General features: G+C 37.7%; 1 protein-coding gene across 1 annotated transcript in view; it reads left to right on the forward strand.

The window, feature by feature from the left end:
- Positions 1-15959, forward strand: part of SCAF8 (SR-related CTD associated factor 8) — a 144889-nt gene extending 128930 nt beyond the window's left edge. The window contains exon 21 of the mRNA XM_065732409.1: positions 15873-15959. The gene's annotated coding sequence lies outside the window, so the exon portion shown is untranslated. The remainder of the gene's footprint in view (positions 1-15872) is intronic.
- Positions 15960-26779: the final 10820 nt, after the last annotated feature.

A 26779-nucleotide genomic window follows, 5' to 3' on the forward strand; every position in this document is an offset into this window, starting at 1 on the left:
CTGGGTATAGAAATTAAAATGTTCAGCCTGTCAGCTATAAAAAGTTGCAATAAGGGATTGACTCATCAAAAAAGTGCCTGGGTTGCTGCTGCTTCTTCTTTTCTACTTTTTTTTTTCCATCACAGAATTGCAGTAAAAGATTTATCCAGTTTCTGAACTTTGCTTGACTAGTAGGCAGTTAAACATTTAGTTTCTTCTAAAATAATTTACTTTGTTTTGGAACAGTTCTTTATTCCCTCTGATCCACACACTGACATTGTTTTTATTTCTTGCAGTATTTCATCTTTCACTGGGAGTTCTGTGTTATAGAGAAGACCATCTCACAAATATTACTTGTTTGGTAAATAATTCAAGAAACTATGTAGAGCTAACTGTTCTGGGATCTCAGAACGGGAGCTTGGCATTAACTTCTTGTTCACTTATATCCTCTATATCTTCTTGAGCTAGGAGGTCCTTGCTGTGTGGCTATCTTCCTCAGACAAAGATGATTTTATAAGAAACTGTTGTATCTTGCGGGCATTTTTTTTCCCATTCTTCTCTAAGAATTTATTTGTGGAGTTGCTGTAATAGAGGTTGCTTGTTAGTTGAAACTGAAATTGTAATACATAATTTACCATATTGAACTTAGTATTGTGGTATGAAGTATTCATGATAATTTATTCATTATTGTTTGGGGCAAAGTCATTTTTTTTCCCCATTCATTATTGGCACTTTATTACCACTACATTTATATTAATGTATGTATTATCATGTGCTATTGACATGCACTTATAATAACATGCGCTTATGTGTATATCTAATATATGCAATCTTGCAGAAGAAAAATGATAATGATTAAATTGCATCCTGAAAATTTCACAGGGGAAGTTTATGGGATAGCCATATTTGGAGCAAGAGCAATAATCTCTAAAGTTTAGGAGCTAAATCCTGAAAACCTTCAAGTCAGTGGTGAGCCATGCGAGCTCTTCGCTGTCACATGGATAATAGGCATTCCGTTTTGCTTTCTCCAAATAAAAAGAGAAACAACTGTAAGCCTGGTTGTGTTTAGCCACATCAGATTTATCTTCGGCATTTGGGACTTATAATGTTTCCTTTAAGGGTAGATTTGTACAAAAAGGTCAGACTTTCTTTTTTTAGTTCAAACATAATTTGTAGTTTCTTTTCCATTCAGTTTACTGTTTCATTTATCTGGATGATTTGGAGTTTGCAGGCATCTTCATACAGCACTGAAAATTTCTGTATGGAATTCAGATTAAGTAAGGTTCCAGGAAATGAGGATGGGAAAAACCTCTAGATGTGAATGACTGTAAACGTTCTGTAAGAATTAATGTTTGGAGTTAATTCTCCTGGCTGATGCTGTTTTGTTTTGTCTTTTTAAACCCCTTTTGCAGAACACAGAGAACTGTAATTTGATTCCTAAAATCCAGATGTGCACTGCTGCAGTGCTTGCTGCCTGGTAGCAATTTAAGGGCTATTCTTGCTTACGTAGCAAGGCAATAGATGCTATGTGTGAGAGTCAACAAAACAGACTCTCTGACGGCTAGAAACCTCTGGAGAAGTTTTTTAGTGGGTGAGAATTTTGTGCTGTAGCTGATTAGGAGTAGGAAAGGATGCCTTTGACTCTAGGTCACAGATCTGAAGGAAGGTTGTGAATTCCTTGGAGTTCTTACTGGAGCAAAACCTTTTTGTTGCTCATCTTTCAGTGAGTACTGACACTCTGTGCCAGTCCATGGATTAGCACTACTCTTTCCAATGTGCCACTTTATATTTTTAATTATACTAGCACATTCAGCTGAATGAGAAGAGCCCTCTATATACCCAGCCTAAATATGCAATTATTTTCAACGTTTTAGACAGTAGCAGACATGTGCATGGGATTATGTCCATGTTCACTAACATTGCTGGCTTAAAGCTCATGTGACTGCAGAATATTAGCCTGTTATCCAGTTAACTGGGTTTCTTTCAGTTTCATACTTGCAGAAAGGAATGTATTTCACCTTGACTGTTTTGTTGGTGTTGTTGATTGGTTTGTATTGTACTCTTGCACGCAAGTGTCATAATGAGAGTAGAACCCTTCTTTGCTTTCTTTTTCCCAGAAATACATCAAACATTCTGATCTCCCAAAGCTCTTCACCTGTTCCATTAAGCTTCTTCCGAAGCTGCATGCCATTCTGTGACTTCAGAATCACCAAGATAGTGTTTCTGTTTGTACTAAAGTCATTTTTGTAATTGTTTGCAAAGAGCACTGGTATAGAACTCCTGGTTATTTTTTATTTTTATTTTATTTTTAAACTGGTTTCTATTGCAACACATATTTACCTTTTCTGAAATGCCAAATAATAGAGGAGTCAACTTCCTGAATAGTGAAGCATGCTCATTATGCTTCAGAAATGTCAATGAAGGCAGGTTATGAAGTATATGTGAAATGATCATGTCATGAAGGTGTTTGATGTTGGTTGGTTGGTTTTTATTTCAAGGATTTTAGTTGGCTTATTAATGCTTTCTCCAATGGAGTGCTGGAACTTATGTCTCAGAAATTAGACTAAATTTGTCAAGTAACAAAGTAACCTCTTCAAAGGTAATTTGCCATTCAAGGTGTAGTAGGTTAGATTTTTTTTTTAAATAATGATAATTGATTAAATGTTGAAATCATTATAGGAATACAGAGTCAACAATAGAATGCATAATAGAATAGAATTCTCAAAATATTCTCAATAGAATTTTCAAAATATTTCTTAAAAATAAAGAGTAAAATAGCCCAGCAACAGTCGGAGTAATTAATTGGATCATGGGTTGTGACAATTCCACTCGTGTTGGTTCAGTTCTGCTGTCATTTTACAGAAGTGCAAGCTGAAATGCATGAAGCCAATTTATCTGATAAACTCGCATTAATAATTCTTCATTTTCAACCTCCTCAGTTACTGAGATTTTTTTGTGTTAGGGCACTGCCATATAGAGATGCTATATACCTGGCTGGAATATGATGCTGATCCTTTGAATGAGAGAAGAAATGCTTTACAGGCAAAGCAGAAGATCTGTGACTAAGTGTTTGGTGTTGCTCAGCAGATGGAGAGAAACCACTCAAAAGTAATTGTTATGGCTATTCAACCCTCCTTGTATTTCTTAATAGTTATGACATTATAGCACTGTTACACTCTCTTTCCCGAACTCTGACCTGAACTCTGTGGAACATGCAATAAGGAAAGCTGTGAAGAACTAATAAAATTCATGTGCTGATTACACTTTCCACTCCTGTTGTATAAGATATTTAATGTGTTTTAAATACACATTTCTCCTTTCCTGCCTGTGTTCTCTTTCTGGCTATTAAGTTTTTGATGTAGTCTATACAACTAAGTATTGCATTTATAGTAGCAGTAATGCAGTTGGTGCTGTCTTACAGCAGGTCACATTACATTTTCTAGCTGAATGTAGGTTAACTAAAAAGGTGTTGGCAATCTGGAACAATCACCAGATCTTTATTTTCATATAAATAAATTTATGTGACTAAAACAGCCAAATGAAAAAAAAATCCTAAAAGTTAAAGAAAATTGTCTTTTTTATTCCTTGCTGTTCTTTCCTGTATGGACATCCACATTATGTGGGTACATGAGCAGTATGTATGCTAACTTTCTCTCAGTGCCTCTCTTCTCAGAGAAGTCACCAACTTCTAAAGTACAGATTCTAAAGTATCTTTCATGGGCTTCAGGAAACATTAAATTCTTTTCCACCTTTTGTTTTCTCTCTCCATTGCCATCTAGATTTTGAGAAGCCTTCTATCCCCAGATAATTGTATCAGCTTTGAATCTTTTCTGAAAAATCCTGGACGGTGTTTCCTGAATCTCCTCTTATCATCTTGCCTGTTTTATGGCCTCTAGTTTGCTGATGGACTCTTCAAGAAGTTGCTGACATTTGTTCCTTACCATTAAATCAATAGATGGAGAAATGTGAGCAAAGCTTCTGGCTACCTCTATGCTATCCTTCTTTTCCAGGCACTGCAGAGGAAGCCATCTTCTTGGCAACTGTCATTACCTGCTACATCCCACCTATGAAAATGCCAGTCCCAAAGCCAAACAGTATAGGCATGTTATTACTTAATAAATAAATAAATAAAAGTCCAGCTGGTTTAGTAGGTGATTTGTCCGACCTCTATGATGACTTTGTAGGGGTGTTGACACCATGTGTGAAATACAGAGAAATGGAGAAAATAGAGCTTATGTTTGTCAGTTGAATTAGATAGTCTTAGAGGTTCTATGATTGAAAGCAAAATAGATTTCATTGCCTGGTTTGATGCATCTTTTTGTAGATGTCATATATTATGCAGAAGGAATAATTTCTTTTTCTCTGCTGTTACAGCTTTGTGTAGAGCTCATTAAAATCAGTAGAAGTCCTTCCTTCAGTCTCTTACTTGGTGTATCTTCAATCTTTAATGCATGGACAACTTAATAAATGTAACTTTTGTTGCTACAGAGATTACTAGACAGTAAGAGAAAGATAGAGCAGTACCATTAGTCCCATTGCTGATATCCTGATGTTGTGGTATTAAGCTTGCATGATGTGCAGAGTGAGAGACAGATGGTTTTGTCAGGCTGCTGGGCTTCTCCAGCCTCTGATATCCTCACACAGCAGCAGGGTTGTTAAACACTCTGGAATGCATGGGATTACTGGGGAATGGTGAAGTATAAAGGGAATTTAGGAACTGAATGAGGCCAGGACCTTTCAAATTTACATTCGGTTCGGTGCTAGCAAGATATACATACCAGGCTTAAATGCACTCTGTGTTTAAAAGGGATTAAATGGTTAAGTTCAAAATTCCTTATACTCTGAGCATGGTTTAGATGGCTTATAGCTATCAGTCTACAAAATGGACTTCCTAAGTTTACTTACAAAATAGATTTATATGTTCATTTATATTCTTAAATATTAAGGACAAAGAATTAACAGTTCTGTACAAGCTACTGTAACACATTTTTTACCTTATATGGAGAATTGACTGCCATTTATCTAGCAGTGTTAAGATTTGTAGTTATTGTCACATTCCTTAATGTTGGAAGAAATCATGTTTCTCTGACTAACGAGTCAACTCATAATCTTATATCTTTGCAGTTTAAGTGCTGGATCTTAATCCAGGAGTTGCTGGAGTGGGTGGTGCTTCTGAAAAACAGCAGCATGTTAATTTTCACTTCCATGTCACTGAGTTGGTTCCTCAGCTCTATCAGAGAAACCAAGACTGAAGTTGTGCTTCTGTCTGTAGTCATGTCAAGTCCATCTTGACTTTTCTGCTTCTGAACGATATGAAGGAGGGTTGAGGAGAATGAAGGGAAAGGCTCACAAAGAGAGCACATGTGGCATTTAGTGGGCAAACTTCAGTACTTTGTAGAACATCTATTCCTTTGAGAATAGTTTGTTTTGGAAGCTCCAATTCATTGACTCATTTAGGCACTCAATGACAACTGTTGGCTGTTGGAGTCGTTAGCTGTGCTGTGTCACGTTTTTATCGTTCAAGTATGAGGTGAAACAAGTGTAAAATACAGAAATACAGAGAAATTATTTGTATGGTCACTGATATCTCAGAGTGGAGAAGCAGTACAAAAGAATGAAAAAAAGAAGGCAATTATAAAACTTCATTTTATAGTTTTTTAGAAGTACCAATGAAGTCTATGTTCCCTGGATTTGGATGGTGAGAGATCAGCATGATGTCTGATTTACTGAAGAGTTTTAATTTTATAAGAGAAGTGCTGTTTGAAATATTTCTAGTATCGTGTCATTCAGTAGGATAGCAAACATTGCCTACTAGTGGTTATTGTTTTTGCATTTGTAGGCCACTACAAATTTTTAGAGTGCGCTCCACAGCTCTCTTGAGTTGAGCTTGTGTTCTAACTGTAGAGACTTTTCTGTGGTTCTATCTGGGAAATAAAATACTATTAAATGGTAGTGATTTGATGCAATGCAACGATTAGAGAACCTGGCCTGTAATTGTTGCTGTCTTCACTTTAAGGTAGATTCAGAAGAGTTAACTGGAAAATGATACTTGGGTTTTTCTTGCTCCATAAAGGCAACGTTGGCTGTGTTTTCTTGAATAATAAGATGGAAGGAAGAATTCATGAGCCTAGTAACATTTGGAGCCAACAGAAACAAAAGGATAGTTTATATGGCTAAATACTTTTGAAAAACCAACATCTGAAACGTTTAGCCAAGTGGTTGCATAGAAGTATCTATACAATTTTGTGCAGGGTAGTGCAAAAGACACACAATTTTTATTTTCTGCTTACTTATGATTTTCCCGTTCTTCCCTTTCTTTACCAGAGGTTAAATAGATTTATTATCATGTATGGATATAAAAGATCTTAAACTACAAACTTTTATTTTTAGGTCTCCACCCTTGGGCTTTGGATTTTGTGAGCAGCTATTTCAGTAAATTTACATCTATACGGGGAAACTGGCAAATTGAATACTGTGCAAATCCATGCTTTAAAAAAAGCAATTGCTATTCTAAAAAGTAAAGGATATAATAAGAAAGCCAAGTAAGAAAGATTGCTTTTTTGTTTGCTGCTAAGGGAGTGATCAATGTTTCCTGCTGGTTTTTGCACCCTGCAATTGGAGATTCTGGCATGCAAATGGTCTAAATAATACTAGGTTTTGTGACTGGTTGACACTGCATAATACTGGGAATGGGGTGACTTAAATATACAGCCCTTTCTCAGTCAGAACACCCACTGAAATCACATTTAAGTGTCATCAGTGAAAGCTTTGCCAAAAAAAATCATTATGGATTTGACCTCAAAGTCATTACTACCAGATTTCCTATGCTAGTCTTTCATTACTGTGTTTTCAAGAATGGAGTACTCAATTTAATCCTGGAATTCATTATAACTTTCATTTTTTACTGGGGTATCAGTCTTTAAATCTACACTTCCATTGGAAAAAGAAAAAAAAAAATATATATTTTTTCCTTTTGTTGTTGTTGCTCAAAAAGGAATAGTAAGTATACTCTGGCTTACGTAAGCAATTGCCTGGGATGCCTAAAACAGGAGCTTGGGCTTCCAGTCTCTATCTGAATAGAGGAGAGAATTATCTCCAGAGGAGCCTTTACTTATTACAGTCTGTGTTGTCTTTTGGCTGAGAGTCCAGTCATACCACCACCATATTTGCGATGGAGGTGGTGTAGGGTGCATACTAGCTTAGGAATCAAGTCAGGTGGGTTGGTAGGTGCAAGACCTACTGTGATGTGTAGAAGTAGTAATATGTAACTTGGTTCAAAATTTCTTTTTAGAAGTTAGTATGTTACTTTATTATTATTATTATTATTTTATACAATGGATAATGGAGATTGTGATAGTGTGGTGTCATTTAGCATAGAAAATCCTGTGTTACCATAGGACACAAAGTAAATTTTCTTATTTTGCGTGGCTAAATCTGCAGTTCTCCTGCCTTTCTCTGTGTAAATTACTGAAACAATAACAACAAAAAGAAGGGAGGGGACATTAGTATTAGTATTTAAAACGTTTTGATATGCCCTTATGCTTCCAACTGCTTTATTCAACATTTATATAGAACACATTGTAGATGGAGGTGGCAGGAGCACCTTTGAGCACGCCTCCTATATTCTGTTATAATATAATATTTTCACTTATGTTTTGTTCTTGCCAGCCTTCAGTCATTCATATGAAAAAATTTCCAATGTTTTTTTTTTTTCTGCCTCAGGCTGAAACCTCTTGGAGAAAAATTTCAACAGAATAACTCCAAAAACTTTTGAAAGAATGCATTACAGAAATTAGAGAGGTTTATCAACCTTGTTCAGTCAGCCATTCCTTCAAAGGGTTCTTATACCTTTGGGAAGTAGACAGGGGAGTCAGGATGGCTTTTTCAGCCTCATTGAAATTAAATCAGATTCTCTAACTTGAGTAGGTTGGTTTAAAAAATAAATAAAAATAGTTATTTGCACATTCTGAAGAACAGATTAAATGCTTACTGATAAAAATCTTTCAGTACACCCACTATATAAAACGTGCTTCAACCGCACCAGCCTCTGTGTGTGCTTGGGGTAGGGAATATGATTGGTGGTACTGAGTGCCATACTGGGCAGCCCTGCAATGCCATCTGCCTCCACTTTTGTCAGAGAAGAAAGTATTCAGGTGTTTAATGGTCTTCCAAATTCAGTAGAGCTTTGTCTCAACACATATTTAAACAATAATTGAAAAGCAGTTGAAATCACTTCTTCATTCACTCATTACTGTAGTCATTCATACAATAATTCCTGACAAAGCTTGAAGTAGAATCTCTAGTCTGTTCCATATCCGTCTCAGTAGTGTCTAGGGTGAGAGGTGATGCCCGAAGTTTGGGAACAAGCATAAACTTTGTCTTCCAGCTTTCTCTAGTTTCCAGTGGGGCTCTGGGACTGACAGCTTTTAGGATTTTACCAATAGGTCTTCATTATTTTAAAGTCACAGCTCTAAGGGAATTTGTTGGCTTGAGGCTAGTGGCAAAACAAAGGCCTGTCTGGGGAGTTTTGGAGGATGGGAATGAAGTAGGCACAGATAAATCAGCATTGCTCCATCGGGATCTAAAGAATTCATGTAGTCTGGTTGCTTTCTTCACTGTTTTTATTGTTCTTTCATATTTATAATGACATCATAGAATCATGTTATCGTAGAATGTCTTGGGTTGGAAGGATCAAGTTCTAGTCCCCTTACCGCAGGTAGTGTAGCCAACCACTAGATCAAGTATCAGATCAGTGTGCCTGGGGTCCCCATCCAACCTGCCTTTAAACACCTCCAGGGAGGGGCTTCCCCAACCTCTCTGGGCAGCCTGCTCTAGCATCTTATCACCCTCTCAGTGAAAAATTTCCCCTGATATCTAATTTAAGTCTCCTCTCCTTTTCTTTAAAAGTATTCCTGCTTGTCCTATCACTATCTACCCATTTAAAAAGTTTATTTCTCCCCCCGTATATAGTCTTCCTTCAAATACTGGAGGACTGCAGCTATCTCTTCTGCAGACTGAACAAGCTCAGCTCCTTCAGACTGTCTTTATAGAAGTGTTCCAGCCCACTGATCATTTTTGTGGCCCTCTTCTGGACAACGTTGATGACGCTCACTTCTTACTGTTTTAAGCCTTTTTTTTTTTTGAAGTTTAGCTCACTCTGCAGGCACAAAATGCTCACCCTAGTGTGAAGTGCTAACCGATATAAGCAGCTGTAGAGGGAATGCTTTTGATTTATAGTAAGTAATACAGAACTTTTATAGTTGTGATTAGTGAGAGGCACCAGGAGCTTTTCTGGATAGGAGAGTTTGTATTTGGGCAGATGAGGTGGATATGGAGAGGGAAGCAATTGTCAGCTGCCACTCTTGGATGAGTTAGTGGGCTAAGAAATAGCTCAGGATTGTAACAAATAGGTAATCGCTTGCTGAGTATAAATGCCTAGGTTATTTTTACAACCTTGCTTTAATCTGCTGTCTTAACAGTGGTGAATAATAGTGTTTTGTTAACTTTCAGATTCACTTTGCACAGCCAAAGGTGAGTGTTCCATGGATGTCCTAGTAACTTGCAGCAGACATGGTGTACAGTTAAGCTATTAGGGTATTCTGTATGGTCTGTTTCTTAGTACTAAGGAGCATTCTTTGTTCCTTAGAAGCAAGAAAAACACTCTTTAATTAGAACTTTTTTGAGTGTAAATATTATCATTAGTGTTAACTTTATGCTTTTAATTTGGAAAAAAATAAAAACGATGCAAAGGTTATAGAGTAAGCTAAAACAATTAAGTACTTTAGGGCCTCTGCATTGTGAAATCTTGCGTAAGATTTAATCAGTGGCTGAATAGTACATTTGTCTACCTGACAGTTGGAGTTAATGGTGGGTGACTTTCCAAGGAGTTCAGGTGCTGAGGTAAGCAGGAACAATTTTGATATTTCTGCTAAACATTGATGTGCTAAATTTTTTCACAGATATTTTAAGCAAAAAGACAGAATTTGGTCTTTGAGGTTAATATGTTAAAGTCAGTTCCTTCCACCGTTTTGATTACTTGAAATCAGTAATGACTGTGCTGATGAAAATACAGTATTAGAACACTAAGTTATTTTCTTGTGTATGACTTAATGTATGAAAAAAATGTATTAGTATGCTAGAAAAGGGAAACTGGAGTACTTAAAAATAATTTAAAATTTATTTTTAGGGTTATATAGTCCCAAGTATTTTTTACAACATAATGTCTGTAAAGTTTAATGACAAAATCTGTTAAATTTTCTATCTGTTGTTAGATATGAGAAGTGGCCCATTGGTAATGTTGCTAGCTCTATGGGAATCTGAGACTTTCCTTCCTACATATTCCTTTTTTGTCTTTCTTTGTTAGCTTCATGGATAATTTCACAGAAATCTTCTCTAACTTTTCTTCTCTCATAGGTTTTAATGTCTTTTGAAACTTTTAGGAAATTTTTATTATTACTGTTGTTTTTATTCTTGTGTTTTCTAGTGAATACCCTATAGTGTTAGGTTTAAGAAATGGATGGATTCCCCTTGAGTGTTTCTGTCAAACTCATCTTTTTTCCCCTCTTAGCTTCCCGTACCTGCAGGTTCACTCCTGAACAGTAACACCATTTGTGGGTTGCTCCTGTGCTCAGTCCAAGCTCTGGGATAGAATAACACCACTGTTGCTTAAAGCCCACAGCGTTGCTTTATATAGATATAGCCTGGTTTATAATGTTGCTTTAAATACACAATAAGGGAGTTCATCTCCATTTCAGAAAGTGTTTATGACTGATCTGTCCCTGACTAGGAATGTTTGTATTCTTAAGTTGCTCCACTGTAAAAATGTTTTGAAATCGAGAGTCCCAAGCTGGTGTTGGGGCTTCACTTACACTCTCTGAAGGCTAAATTCTGTCAGCACTGGAAATTCTGTCAGCACTAGCTTTGTGTTTGTCTGCGAATAGATCAGGCTCAATTCTGCTATTTCTGTGTCTGCTTCCAATCAGTCACCTGCTTTTTAAGTCTGCATCACTGAACTGATCTATGAGTGCCCTGTGACTATCAAAAGCCTCAATAGGATGCAGTTGGGGCCTCAGTCCTCTGCAGTAATGTAGGCAAACTTTCTTCTTTCCGTAGCTTGTTTACAAAATAACCTCAAAATAAGTAATATAAGAAAAAAACAAAAAAAACCCTCCTCCAACAGACATAATGGCAACAGAAGAAAGTGACCCACAAAAGCATTTATTCTAGATGCAATTAAAATGGCATGTTGATGAAAGATGAGATTTTCTCACTTGACTTCTGCTGACGACACTTATTGATTATGTATTGAGTTGACAGAGTCCAATGGAAAAATCCTTTCTGACCACGTGCCAGAACTTCTGCAGGACTGCTGTGTGTCCTACATGGTGGCTTAGGTTTTGAAAGTATGTACAAGTGTAAATAATGCAAAGTATCAGAAGCATACACAGCAGCAGAAATTATCTAAAGCATAAAATTTATGTTGTGGAAGACAAAGCCCTGCCACTCCTTCTCTGGCCTGCCTTACCTGGTTGTTCAGTCTCCCCCACACCTGTCCTTCTAATGTCATCTTCTGCTTGACCAAAGAGGGATTGGACTGTGCCTGCACACACAGCTGAGTCACCACCTTGCAGGAGACCTTCCTGGATGAAAGAAAATGGAGTGGGAGGATTTATTTGGTTGAACTGACCTGGGAATCAGCTTTCTACCTCCAGGCCTGGGTAAAGGAGATGGCCTCTTCCTTGGTCATGGACAGGACACTCAGCAGGCAGATCTTACACTGCAGGTGTTTTCTGTTAGTGTGGAAGCCAGGAGGGGATTTTCCTCGAAAGAGAAAACTTAGCCAATCCTGCTTGCTTATCAGAACATCTGCAGACAGAATTGTGACCATAAAGATGGGTGACATGTGAGCTCTTAACAAATTAAGATCACTCTGAGTTGTGGTATGCAGATATGGTCAAAGAACTGCTACCCACTTTTAAGGGGTAAAAGACTCAGGATTGGGCTGTAGGCCATTGTGCAGCTGGAGATCTTTTGGTGAGAGCTGAGAGCATAAGGAAAAATGATGAAAGCTTTAAATGAAGGTTTCTATTTGTTTGTCTCCTTAGTTGGGACACTGAAATTCACTTTCTGGGTGCGAGTATGCCTGGTTTCAGTTGCGGTATGTATATAACACTGTGTACGTTTCCATGAAGCACCAGTGTCATCCTTTATGGCTCAGCCATTCTGACTAATTCATGGCTACAGTTTTTTGGCAGGGCTTTGCAAATATATATTGATCTGCTAGCCTGGGTTTGTTTATTTTGCAGGAACATAATGAAGTTAAATAGAAAGCTATGAAATCCAAGGTTTACGTTAAGGCTTTAGGTTTTCTAAAGAGGAAAGTAAAATAAAAAATATCTTTGGAGCATAATGCTGAAAGATTTTTCTTATGTTGTGGAGCTTTTTGCTCTTTTTTCCATTTTTTCCTTTTCTCTTTTTCTGTTTCTTTTGTTGTTGTTGTTGTTGTTTTTCCCCTTGAAGTTGAATGAGGAGGAAAGCAGTTTAATTCAGAACTAATTAATGCACATTTCTCTGGGGTAGAATGATCTCTGTTCAGTCACACCTTCAAAGTGACTCAGGTGGATTAATCAATGGTAATCTTTCTAATTGAAACTTCTGCTGAGGGAGTTAGAAGCTTTCAGCAGTAATCAGTGTTTTTTTCTGCAACTGGTGAATTAAAGGTAAATAATATTAACATAGTGTTCATTTTAACTTTTTTCCAATCAATCATTCAAAAATTAGGAATGGCTGATTGACTGCTATGTGTGTCCAGTAGATGTCCCATTTCAACATTGAGAGTCGCGTGTTAGGGCTGAGAAGGATGGGGTTTTCTGCTTTGTGTTTTCTTCTGTAAGCAGGAGCAGCATACCATGTTATTATATCTGACCTTCACAGTCACAGCAGTTAGCCATTTGCTGATGTTTATATTTGTTTAGCCCTCCTTTATACAGCAGGAAGATAGAAGTATGAGTACAAGATTAATATCAAAATCTGATTTTAAAGCCACCTGTCTTACAACAGGTTATTCTGTTAAAAAACGTTATCAGCTTTGCCTACTTGTCTGTCATTAATTAAACGGCAGATCCTTTTACACTATATTTACCATGTTATGGAACAGCATTTTGGCATCTTTAGTAGACTGGAAGGTAGTACTGCTTTCTGAGGTATGTGAGGTTTATGTAAGAATTACTTCAGTGTGGCAATTCTATTTCTGATTGCTTTCTTTTTGTTTCTTTTCTCTTTTTTTTTCTAATGTATGAAAGATTTTTTCAGATCATTCCTTTAGAAGTGCTTCACTCCGATAATGAGAATGGGTGGTATTAATAGGCTTGGTTTAGGAAAGAGGCAAGAAGAGTGTTGTAAGATCATTGATGTAACGTCTGCTTCCCACAGCCTGCTATAAAAATATGTTTGAATGAGTAAAGCTCTATATTTGTGCAGCAGCATGTTGCACTTTGTGAGCTTCCTTATATTAAGTCTTATTATTAAGGACTCTGCAAATATGGGGAAACAGCTATCACACAACTGGCAGAGAATTGCTGCAAAGTTTGTGCTGACAGTGTCAAACTTCTTTCAACACTTGGTGGACATTTTGGGGAGGGACATGGAGACCTCCCTGAGAGTTAACTCACTGGGAGTGCTGGGAACACTTCAGAAAACCTGGCCCTCCCTGGCCAGTAAGTTTTCTTCAGCAAACAGGATGTAGACCTTAACAAGTTTCCAAGTAAAGCTTGACTGCTAGAGAGGTATTGTGTTACTTTCCCATGAGCTGATTCTTTCGTTATCTGAAGTATTACACCATCTACCTGCTATAAACATAGTACTTTAATTTCTGCCAGTTTTTACCCAGATTGAAATGTTTTAGCTGCACATTTACGAAACGGGGATAGCTGAGTTTTAGTATTGCGCGGTCACTGCAGCTGTAATTAGAAAACGGCCAACTACATCTCTCCAATGCTATGGGCCAACAAAAATCCATGAGAATCAAGTTTGCACATGAGTGCAGAGTTCAGGTCTACATTGCTGAAATTGTGTGCACACACTGTTACAAGTCTTGCATTTAGCTTCTCCTAGCTCTTGCAGTACTCTCACTCAATTCCTGACAAAGTGTTAGTAAAGAAGCTCTGTCTGTGAAGAGATGGAGATAGAGTTGTGGTAGGATAGGGAATATACTTAAGCAGCCCTCTGCTGTGAGCTGAAACCTGGAAAGGGCACTTCTCAGTTCAGGAATTTTGAAAAGATCTGTGTAGATGAGAGTAAGCTGCTGTTTGAGTTTTAATTGCTGGTGGTCAGGAACTGAGTACCATAGTGAAGGAGGAGGTGCCTCCTTTGAGGAGCATCCCATGGGGTAGGAGAATGAAGTGTGACAAAAGTATATGTCAGCCATGTTAGCAACACTATCTAAGCAACAGAAGTCATCCATGATGCATAGGTCAGTACTGTGTAACCTGAACTCCATCGCCATTTTGGTGGTGTATGCTCTAAATGGTTGGTGTTGATAGATATCCACTCCTACCCATAGCAGGGCAATTCTTTATTTTGTAGAAGGAAATTTGCAAGTGGATTTTATGATAACACTGAAGAAGAATATTACTTAAGCCTTATTACTCATGTTTCCTTTTGGGTGTAACTCAGCCTGATACTGCTCCTTACTTTACTGACCCATTGTTAATTTGTCCCTTCTGTATTGTGGCTTTGCTGCTTGTATTACTTGCTATTTTGTCTATGTTTTATTTTAGTGTGGCAGCCTTTGTTTTCAGTGAAGTCATTTTGGGACTATGGCTGTGTAGGAACATGCTCTAATTCTACTAAATAATATTAGTAAAAGAAAACATCTAGTTCTATGTAGCTCTATATTTTTTTTCTACTTGACAGTTTAAATGGAATAGCAAACACTAGTTTCTATTGTACATGTACTTTTAAAATTGAGAATCTGTTTTGTTATATGCTATCACTAGGCTTGTCAGTGGGATCTACCTTTTGAAGTAGGAAAAAAATCTTGTGTTAGTTTTAATTGTACTGTAGTTTGTCAGTTTAAATGTTGTAAAAATAAGGTTATTTTTATGACAAGGTGCCGTGTGCCGTGAAGAAGCTGCTGAAAATCAGCGGTGCCAATTTAAACATCACTGCAACTATTGTAATACAGTCTGACAGCTTGCAGCATGAAGACAGCAGAATTTGTAGAGCAAGAAGTTCTTCTTGCCAGCTTTGGGGAGCACAATTAGACATTGTCTCTAGAGTACTCACATGGAACAAACAGAACAGTAATGTCATCTGTCTTACTGTTTTCAAGTGGTGAAGATAGAAGAGCAGCAGGTTAGTCTACATCTGCCTGCTCGTAAAGAGTGCTGTTCTCAAGAGCATGGCTGAGCTGCTGCAAGCAGCTTTCCATAGATCTTTGTAGCAGAAGCATGGCTATTTTATGATATCATGGCTGGGATTTGGTAGGCACTATTCAAAGTCAGTGCCACTGCTGGAGAAGGAAACCATGCTGGCAATGATTCCTTTCAAGCGGTTCTTTCCTGATCAAGTGGACTGGATGGGGATAGTGGAGTTATTGCAGCACTGACCCATTCCTTACAACAAACCTGGATGGCTCAACCAAAGTTCCTCTGAGGCACACATTGACACTTGTACTACTGGTTTCTAAAGTTTTTTGCTTCTGCTTGTGAGTGTTGCACATAGAATGCTTGAACAATATATGAATTTGGTGAAGGTGCTTCTAAATCATTCTTTTTGGGTGAGTTGTTTTTGCGTGGGAGTGGTTTATGGTTTAGCTGGCAATGGTGTAGAACTAAACTTATTTCTAATGTAACCTGGCACATTTTGTTAACAAAATGTTTTTTGTTTTTCAGATTGCCAACGCTAAGAAAACAGACTTACAGCAAAAAAATTCAGCTCATGGAGTGACAAGAGCAGTGTTAGAAATACATCCCACCCTTGTGCTTTTGCTCCAGGATGCAGTGAGAAGCAAGGCATGCAGAGAGCAAATAATTATGCAAGGTTGGTTTGTTTACATTTTGTTGGTTGGCTTCTTTTTGAATGAATAAACTGGATTATGAGACAGTTATAGACCAAGGTCCAGATACAGACAGGTTAAATTCTGCATTAGTCCTTGAGTCTTAGATTTCATGTTGGCTGGGTGCCTTTGTGGGTTTAGAGTCAACAAGTATTGAATACTATTGCTGAGGAAGGAAAATGAAGACGAAAATGGAGGCCATCTGAGTTGTTTCTCTCAAGGCACTCATGCAATTCTTAATGCCTTTGACTTTGAAATTGGCTATATTTACAAAACTTCAGCACAGACAAGGATTCAAATCTGTAAATAGCATAGATGCAGTTTTCTATACTTAACTTAAGGAGGGAGAGGGAGGGTTTTAGGCTTTTTCCTGCCCAGCTATTTAAAGTGTTATGATGTGGTAAATGCTTGTCTATCAGATGAGATGGAGTGGATGAGCACTTTCTGGTGCAGTCTGTGTTGTTCCAGAATTAGACAGAAAATTGACAACAGAGATACCCTATTTCTGATCTCTCTCTTCCTCCTCAAAGCACAGAGTCGTGTTAAATTTTAGTTCTGCTAATTATCAGGTGCCTTTCTGCCCTACTCACAGATCTTATGCATGGCATATGAGAGATACTTGCTGTGGGTTTGAAAGACCTGGTGCAGCTGTGCTTTTGGGAGGGCTGGTTTCCTTCACCTCTTTTGATTTGTCATGTGAAGCAAAGGGGCTGTTTTAGAAGCTTAATCATAGTGTTTTGTAAAATGGTGATGGGAGAACATTTATTCAACTTTTCTGTATTTTGAATTCCTTAGCATTGTTTGCTATTATCACTTGGAAAAGTGTTTTCTCAATGTTGCGCTATGTACTGTGCTGTGTGCACTACTAATTAACACAAAACCTAGGCGTGTTTGAGCTTTGTAGCCACAGCCAACTGCATAGCCCTAATAAAATCACCTTTTGAGAAGTTCAGGCCTGTGGGCATTTCTGCACATTACAAAGTTATAGGAAGCAGGGCTGAATGTGAATGCATCCAGTTCATCCTCATTCCCCAGGAGTTTGTGTAATGACATCTTCAGCACATCCACTGGCATAGGGTGCAGTGTTGGAGAGATTGACTCCTCCTGTGCTGCAACAAGATTGCATTTCTCTCCTCACAAACTGATTTAAGGAAAACTGATGCTAAATATGCAAGTGAATTCCAAGTTGCAGATTTCTCCTTGGTTGATATACAAAAAGCAGATGACTCTTAGCACTGATTATTATATGATATTCAAACATTTAAAAGAAAACACATAGTTTATTTTGTATCTCTAATCTCTTTTAAAATCAGTTTGAATTGGAGCTTTGTTACTATTTTTAATGACTTAAGTGTCTTGCAACTTGAAAGTAACTTAGATAACCCATGCCAATGTTTGATTCGTAAAGTATTTCACTTATTATTTTATAAAGGAGGTTATTTTAGCTTATGAATTCAGAAAATATTATAGAATAAAGATGGATTTGCAAATAAGATGAGTGCTGTTTTGAACATAACTACAACAGTCTGGAAGCTCTTCTGAATTTTGAAGTCTTCCTTCCTAAAAAAAGTAAAATGGTATGATCAACCCCAGAATGGCCAGATTCAAATTGACTTTGAGAAAAGGACATCTGTGATGCTATGCCATTGTGATTAACGTAACCAATGTATTCTTCCAGTGTATTGTGCCATGCTTTGCTGCCTCAGGTTACAAGTGTCACTGAGATTTTGTACACTGCAGCATTCATGAGAAGTCGTAATTCACCACGGTAGTCAACCTGCTGGGGTTTCTTTCTAAAAATAAAAATCAAACAACAACAACAAAATTATTTTTGTTTGATCTGTATTATTAAAAGGAGGTACTACTCCTGATTCTAAAATTTACCAAGACTAGTGTCTTGTTGGGAGATCTGATCCTGGTGGTGCTTTTTGCTGTGTTTCAGTGCCAGGATGTAGATGCAGTGTTTATTGCCTTGTGAATTCTTCAGGTTTGTTAACAGATTTGTTAACTTTGTTTCATTTTCACTATGATCACTTGCAGCTTTCCAAAAAGCAGAGGAAACCTAGAGCACGTTTGTCAGTGGCAGAAGGTGAATTTAAGAACTATGTGGAGACATGGAAGAGAAAATTTATGGCATGCAGTTTCCTAATGATAAAGATACCAAAAGCATCCTAAAATTACAAAGCAGTGTAGTGCATTAAAGCATTAATTTGCATTTTGGTTAAGGCGTAGCTGCATTTTTGGACTATCCCTTTAATTCTGCAGTGTTAATTACCTACTGACCAGTCCCTGGGGTGGAAGTAGCAGGAGCTGTGCCTGCAGCAGTTTGGTTTCTATCAGACAGAGCAGGAGGACTCCTAAGGTTGCTTTGTAACCTGGGGTCTACAGCTGTAGGCCAGCAGACTGACTTGCACAGGAATCTAATTAAAAAATCAAAGATATTGAGGAAAGCTCACAAGTGCCATATGTTCTTCTTTACAACCTTGGTGAATCGCAGTCAGCAGTTTGATTCTTTTCCTGTCTGTGTTGTAGCTGAATTATGCTACAGCAGCCAGCCTATATAAGAGGAGTTATTCAGGCTTTTTGTATTAATAATCATTTGAACTTTGTCGGTTATTCCATCAAAGTATGTTTGGGACATAAAGTGATTGTAAACCTTGTCTCACAAGGAAAGTGTCAATATCCTGCAGGTGCTGTCTTGACTTTCTGGCTTAGCTTGGGATTGCATGGGGCAGCACCCAACCCTAATGAATTGTCTGGCAAGGTGCATCTCCTAGCATCATCCTGAGCATCCAGAAGGTGGAAGAAAGATTGCTTCCCCTGTGCTTTGGGGACCTCTGGTTTCCCAGGCTTAAAGGCTCCTGATTCATGAGGCTGAAGAACCCCTTGCTGTGCCTGACATCATTGTGCCTTTGGGCAGACACTGGCATGCACAGACATAGTATCATAGAATCACTGAATATCCCAGTGAGAAAGGACCCACAATGATCATCAAGTCCAACCCCTGGCTCATCAGAGGAACACTTAAAATCCAAACCCTGCGTCTCAGAGTGTTGTCCAGATGTTCCTTGAGCTCCAGCAGCTTGGTGCTGTGCCCACTACCCTGCGGAGCTGTTCCATGCCCACCACCCTCTGGTGCAGACCCTGTCCCTAACCCCCAACTGCCCCTCCCCTGACACAGCTCCATGCCGTTCCCTCGGGCCCTGTCGCTGTCACACAGAGCAGAGCTCAGCACTGCCCCTCTGCTCTCTGTGAGAGCTGCAGCTGCAAGACGCAAGACCTCCCCTCAGCTCCTCTACTCTGGGCTGAACCAACCCAGGGATCTCAGCTGTTCCTCATACACCTGGCCCTCCAGACCCTTCACCATCTTTGTAGACCTCCTTTGGATGCTAGCCCTCCTTTGGATGCTCTCTATGTAACTTTATGTCCTTATTAGACACCAGCTTCGAAGTTGCTTTGGAGAGTGATATATTGTGTGGTAGAAAGTGTAGGAGACCTGAGTAATTCTGAGAGCTGATTACTGAGAGCTACAAGCATACTAGAGGTGCTAGGAGTGAAATAAGTACCTTGCTGTACGCTTTTTTTCACGCTGGATCTTCAGTGGTGGTTTAGCCTGGGGAGGATGGACACCTGCTTTTCCAGAGGAGTTTCTTTTGAAGCAGAGCTGATGTCTAATTGAGATAAGTAGATCACTGTGTGCTTACTGTAGTAGCTGTTTAATTATCACCAGCATTGCTGGCATATGCAGTAACATTGTGGACTCAGATGTTTGATTAAGATACAATCGTAACTCCATCTGTATACTCTTGTAACAAATTGTTCATAGGTTAAAGTAATTAAAAGCAAGACTTGATTCTTTATCTCTTCTCCAAATGAAAGTCTTATTTGTGTGGTTGATTAGATGAGGAAATGCCAAACAGAAGTCTGCAGATCTATGGGGGAAGCACGTTGCTTTGTGGATTTGTCATGGAATGATCAGGGAAACTCATCAAAGGTGAGGGGAGGATAAGTACCAGTGCCTTAATGGAAGCCGTGTAACAGAGCAGTCTTGAAGACTCTTTTAACAATGTATAATATCAGTAGCAACGGTGTATATTCACAGTTAATGTGAAACAAGGTGTGGATCTGTCAGAAAGAAACTTAGTGGCTTTTTGGGCAAGCTTCTGTGACTAAGGTTGAATTGTAGTTTAGAAGAATCCAGTAGGTTCAAAATAGGTAGGAAGAAGAAGAAGAAAGTGTCAGTCTTCTGAGTGAAGCCTTGTGGCCTGCTGGTTAGGTTTGTATTCAGGAGGTAATTTCTGATTTGATAGACAGCAGTGAATAAACTTGGGGCAATGGTACTGATTGCCTTAAAAAAATAAATAAAATAAAATCGATCTTTATTTGGTTTTTGCAGTGTAAACCTAGAATTCTAAAGGTCCTGAGGACTTGAAATAATCTTTATATCTCCCAAGTAGGCTGGCTGTGCTTACTACCTATAGTTATTTTCTAGTGGTACATGAATTTAGAGTTTCCTCTGTGTTCTCAGTCGTGGCTCATTCCTCCACTGCCACACAGCTTGGCTGCGCTGTCAGTAAGGGTCATCAGCATTATGAAAGAAGACACCAAAAAGTAGGTGTGCCTGACAGGGCTTAATGATGCCACCCTCCAGCAACAGAGCAGCTCTCCCTGCTACATGTATTCAGTTTGACACTCATATCCTGGTCCTACTGGCAAGATGGGGATGGAAGGTGCCACTTTACCCCTGTGGAGCTGTTGGGAGCATGCCATGGGGCGCTTGGGGGCGTTGACTGACAGCTCATCCTGTGCTTGCTTCTGCTCTGCATTTACTGAAAAGTAGCTTCCCTATCAGAGAAACCTTATGCAGGATGGCTCCTTCCTCCTTTGCTGTGATGTGAGGTGACAGGAAGGTGATGTGGGTATTGTGACTGGTACATCACAGCAGCTTTTCCTGTTTTCTATGACAGGGCTTTAAGCACAAACAATGATGCCCTGTGTCGAAGTTTAAGATCAGGAAGAATACTTGACTGTGTTGATATTTCTCCAGGATTCATTCTGAGCTGACTGTCAGTCAGGGTAGATGGTTACTCTCCCACCTGAACCTCAGTACTGCAATCAAGAGGATATGAAAATCCTTGATTGAAGTACTGACAGCTGCTTCTGTCAGTCTGCTCCCAGAAAAATGTACTACTCTTATGAAAGTAAGTTCCCACTTCTACTCTTTTTTTCTGACATCCTGTAAAACCTTTTTTTCTTCTTTTCTTTTTTCTTTTTTTCTTCTTTTCTTTTCTTTTTTTTTCTTCTTTTCTTTTTTTCTTTTTTTCTTCTTTTCTTTTCTTTTTTCTTTTCTTTTTTCTTCTTGTTAAATTCATCAGAACTTTCTAACACCCCTTTCCGAAACCCTGGAGAGACTGTTTTCCTTCTAAGTAGCATAAACTACCAGAGCTAACTTTCTGTTTGCTGACGAGTTACAGCCATAGGTACATCTTCATGTTCATTGCAGGAGAGCCACAGCAGAGTACAGTGATATCCAAGCCTGTCCCTCTCAATCTACTGGCTCAGATATAGATGTGTGGGAGCTCTACAGAGCTCACTATAGGAGAAGTTTAAAGGAAACTTAAGAGTTTCTCCATTCATTAGTTTTCTATGTTGGAGAAGGTAAAAAGAATCTTTCAAAGGTTTTCTGCAGATGGTGAATTAAAGTGTATTAAAATGTCTGTTTCCAGGTGGCAACATGAGATTTTCAGTTTGGGAAGTGTGTGGATAGCAGGCTTGGTGGTTCCAGCCCTGGAGTTGCAAGATTGTCTTCTATTTATACTCTGACTGACAGGGCTTGGTTTTTTTTTTTTATTCCAGATTTATTCAGGACTGGGCAAAACAGGGAACAGGACTCCCTTTCCTGTAACCCATAGGTTTTGGAGAATGTGAGAGTTCCTGGAAAATATTCCAGAGGAAACATTTCACAAAATTACAACGTCTGTGAGATGTTTGAGATTTTGACTAATTACGGATAGAAATATTGGGCCATTTCTGTTTCAGAAGTTCCACTTTTGTCCTTGAGTCCATCCAAAACCTCTTTCAGTAGCCTTGAGAACTTTGGCCTTGGCCACATCACCTCTGTTAACTGGCAATGAGAAGATGTAAATGTAAGATGATGTTACTCGGTTCTGTTTTCTACCCTGCTCAGTAATTATCCAGAACCTACCAGTTTGTTCTTGTTCAATTCAGTCACAGAAACATCTAGCTGAGATTCTGTATTATTGTTGCATGTAGTCCATGACTAGTCTTGCAAATAAGAACCAGTTTAGAAGACTGGAACTTATGATGTGCACAAGCGTGTCTACCTCTTCATATGAATTTACATATAGAACTAGTCTCTTAAAAACTATGTTACACATTCATACTGGTGAATGACATATTTCAAAATCATTGATTCTGTAATACAGGATAATGCTAATTAGCATAATAAAATGATTTTGGAAATATAAGATATGTGAAAATGTAAAAGGAATAGTGGATATTGACTCTTCTCCCTTCAAAACATACTCAATAGTTCTTGTTCATGTTTTTGTGTCTTTCACAACCTTTAAGGTCTCACAAAAGCATTGTGAGCAATATAAAAATTAAATTTGTGCTTTCTTAAATGTTTAATGTTTAACAAAATACTGCATCTCAGTATTGACTATTAGAAACAAATTTTTTCCAGTCTTGATGTTGCTTACATTTGCAAGACCTGAATATTTCTTTTACTTTCTGGTCCAGCTTTCAATTAAAAAATTATTGCTGAGTCAAAGCAAACCAAGTGTGTGAAATTGAAGATTTTTATAAATGGAACATATTTACTTTGAGAAAATAGAAATAATTCAGCAGTTCCAGAGTTCAGCGCCTTTCCTTGTAGCAGCAGTGGGTTGGCAGAAATTCCTACAATACTACCCAATTTAGTTTTTACTTGATTGGGCCAGTAAATATAGCCTCAGCTAATTTATTTAGGTATTGTGTGCAAGCTCTGCTTTTCATACACTGATGTAGTTGCTGACTAGATACACTTAAATAGGTAGTTTGTATATGAGTAACAGTTGTTGTCAAAACCTTGTATCTGATGACAGACATTTGGCCCTTAGGTATATTCCTCCCTTTAGAACTCTGAGCCTTTTGATTTCCAGAAGTGTTCTTCCTTTGAAGTCTCTGAAGTACATCTGAAGAGGTGACAATATAATTGCAAAACACCCTTTCATTTGCGACCAGAACAGATTTTGAATGGAAAACAAATGGTGCCACCCATTTTTCTTTCTCTGATAAGGTATTTTGCACACCAATTGCTAGTGAACTTCCCACTACCCTTAAAAAAAAAATAAAAATATAACAAAAAAAAAAATTAGGAAGTAAAGTGTTCCAGATTGTTGCTGCATATGAATCACTATAAAACTAAGCTTTAATGTTGTAGATCTTTTCCTGCATTGTTAAAATACAAGTTTGTAAGATCTGTTGTGTTTTTGTTTTGCTGGTAATTGAAAAAGTGAAAAGGATAAGGCATGATCCAAAACTATTTTAAAGTAATATAAATCAGCTATTTATGCATTGAACCTTCAGCTTGTTGGTGTATTAGAGGGAGGGGCATAAATTGCATGGAAGATCAAAGCCATCAGAAGCAGTGATTAAAGCAAACTTATTTATTATTTTAGATTTATATTTCAAAGCTTTTTCTTTACCCTTTTCTGCTTTATGAGTTGGCACAATGGATGGAATTCTGTCCCTATTGAAGTTAATGGGAAGCTTGCCATCAGCTTTAATGGGACCAAGATTTTACCCATAGTGTTTTAAGATGGCTTGATTATTTACACAGCATGTGTGTACTTCATGATTCCTTAGTTCCTAGGTAACAGAGAAAGTACTAAGTATCTTTTCCATTTACCTGAAGAAAATAATATATATTTTTATAGCATGAAGTTTCACCTACTTACAGCAAATTTTCTACTGATTTACTCAAAACTTATTTTTAAATACATAGGAAAGTGAGTTTGTACTGGCAGGCAATCTTTTTTGCTTAAGACAAAAAAATCACATTGTGGTTTTTTTTTGGTGGCAGTATCTCATCATGTCCCCCGTCCCCTACTGTCTTGAAAAAAAAAAGAAAGAAAAATGAACTTGTTTCATTTTACCTGGATATTTCTTTCCACTCCTGTTTATTGAAAATAGCTAAAGCTATTTTTAAGAACAGGTTTTTATACAAATCAGTTTCACTACTGCATTTGTTAGCTACTAAGCTAAAATTACGTTCACCAGCTATATGACCTTCATAGTAAAATAGAGGAATGGACCAAAAAGAATTCAAAAACAAACAAAAAAGATCAAATTCAAATACATATGCACACACACACACACAAAAACAAACAAACAAACAACCCCCCCACACACAAAAGAAAAACCTGACAGTTGTGGAATGACATAGATGTTCTCTTGAAGAGTCTCTTAAAATAGCTCTTCTAATTCCTCTAGTGGGTAAGGAAGAAAATTGCAAGCAATTGTCGCCTTTGCACGTACATCAGTGTAATCTTCATAACACCTCTGTGATATCCAGAGTCTTATAGCATACTTGAACTCTTTTTTTCCTAAAAATAGTAGTACAAAGATACCCTACACTGTTTTTTAGGCTAGAACTAATGTCATATATGTTTTCATATATTTTATGTTTTCTATATTTGTATGTGTGACTCATATTATAATTTCCATTAAAGTTTGTAAATGAATGGTAGAATATTGAACAGTAATGAGGTAGTAGGCTGAGATTTTTCTTCATTTTCTGACTATTTTATATGGTGAAGTTTGGTTAGATAAAATGCAGTATTCTACCATGCATTAAATTGAACCCCTCTAAGCTGTATTCTCCAATAAAAATCTGTGATAAAACGTTACTGAGATCATCTGGCTACCAGAATGTGGTTTTCTGCTGTAGATTGGCAAACCTGGCTGAAGCTGGCTGATTCTTTCTTTTTACTGCTATCTTGTCATAACATGAATAAGAAATACTTTTTCTGAATTGTCCACTACCTGACACAGCAGTGTCTCATGGGCACCAGTGGGGGCCGCAGCAGAAAAATATGAGTCGAGTGGTACTGGTGTGAACTGAGTGTGGTTCATTGGGAAAATGGCAAAGGAGAAGATGGGAAGAATTTGACATGAGGATTACTGTCTTTCTAGCTTTTTTTTTTCTTATTTCTTTTTTCTCCATCTTTATTTTCCCCATCCTTTACCTGAGCATTCACCACGCATTAATCTTTACCTTTCTTGTTTTCACAGCCACTGCATGTCCCTCTCATTCGTCTGTATCCACTGTAGATGAACCGTGACAATATTAAATGGTTAACACCTACAGCAAATATTTTCAGGTAAGAATTTTCTGCTTTGTACATCACTTACTGTCTTGTTCATCCTTCCTCCTTCTCAGGACCCAGAAACCATGCTGGGAGAGGGAAGCATTTTTGGTGGTTGCTCATTCCTTGTGTCAGCAGCATCTGGGTTCTTTCAGGAGCTCAGCAGATTGCTGTGCTAGAAGTTTAGGAAATGATTGTAAGATGTCTGTGTTGTTTTATTTCCTGTGTGTCATTTCCTGTGATATTTCTACAGAATAGCCATTACTGTTACACATTCATAAATCACCTACACTACAATGCTGCCATAGAAAATGAAGTAGCATGTTACACACTTGCACACAATTAGAAAACAGTGCTGTACAATCATGCTATTAAATATATTTAATATAGTGGTAGATTTCTCTAAGACCAGGAGCGAATTCTTGTGGGAGTAAGAAAATAACAAATTTATGGATATTTGCATCTAATTTTCTGATAAGTCTGAATGCATTTCTGTCTTCTGAAATGCTTTTGGAGCAAGTTAACTCTTTAGCTAGTGTGCATATCCTCTAGCTTTAATAGAGTGTAATTTCTTTACTGTTATTTTTGTAGTGCCTGGAATATTTTTCATTTTTCCTTAAAATAATGTGTATTTAGATCAAAGTATTAGCAAATAGTGCAAGATTGGCTATGTACCCAGAATCTGAAAATCGGTATTTGTCCAGACTATATATAGCCAATTGATTAAAGTGGTTTCAGGTTTTGTGCTAGTCAAGAAGCTATTTATGTGCATTGGAATAAAAGCCATAGTGTTGAATAAAGTTTTGATTATTCACAGAAGTTAGAAGTGAGAAGATAGTTATTTCCAAGGCTTTTGTAGAATCTGTGGAGGAAGATCTATAGTAAAACCTAGAATTTATAGTAAAATCTAGAAGGTGGGTTTCCTAAATTCCTTGGTGAAAAGCAGAGAATTAAGTTGATGCACATTTTTCTTTCTTTAATATACTGTAGGGCCACGAGTCATCACTGTGATCATTTAGTTTGTTTTCCCAAATAACACAGATCACATGACTGAAGCTTTTTTTCCCCCCTACAAATGCAATAGTTCACATATTCTGTTTAAACATAAAATAAATAAAACAAAGCAGAACAATGCAAAAATCCAAAGAACAAAAAAGAAATGAAAATAGGCTACATTTCATGATAGATGGCTTAACATGGTTGCAGTATTTCTGTAGTTCCCACTAAGCTTGTTTTCTCTTTGCTGCTGGTTACTACTAGAGATAGATTCTCCTAAATGTCCCTGTGGATCTGATTACCCATGGCTCCTTTTGTGTTTTTGTAGGAAATGGTGATATAAACCAATGCACAAGCAGAATAGTTGATTCTGAAT

This window comes from Cyrtonyx montezumae, unplaced genomic scaffold (assembly GCF_038088225.1).
Source record: "Cyrtonyx montezumae isolate F1298 unplaced genomic scaffold, pur_monq_1.0 scaffold_0, whole genome shotgun sequence".
Lineage (NCBI taxonomy): Eukaryota > Metazoa > Chordata > Aves > Galliformes > Odontophoridae > Cyrtonyx > Cyrtonyx montezumae.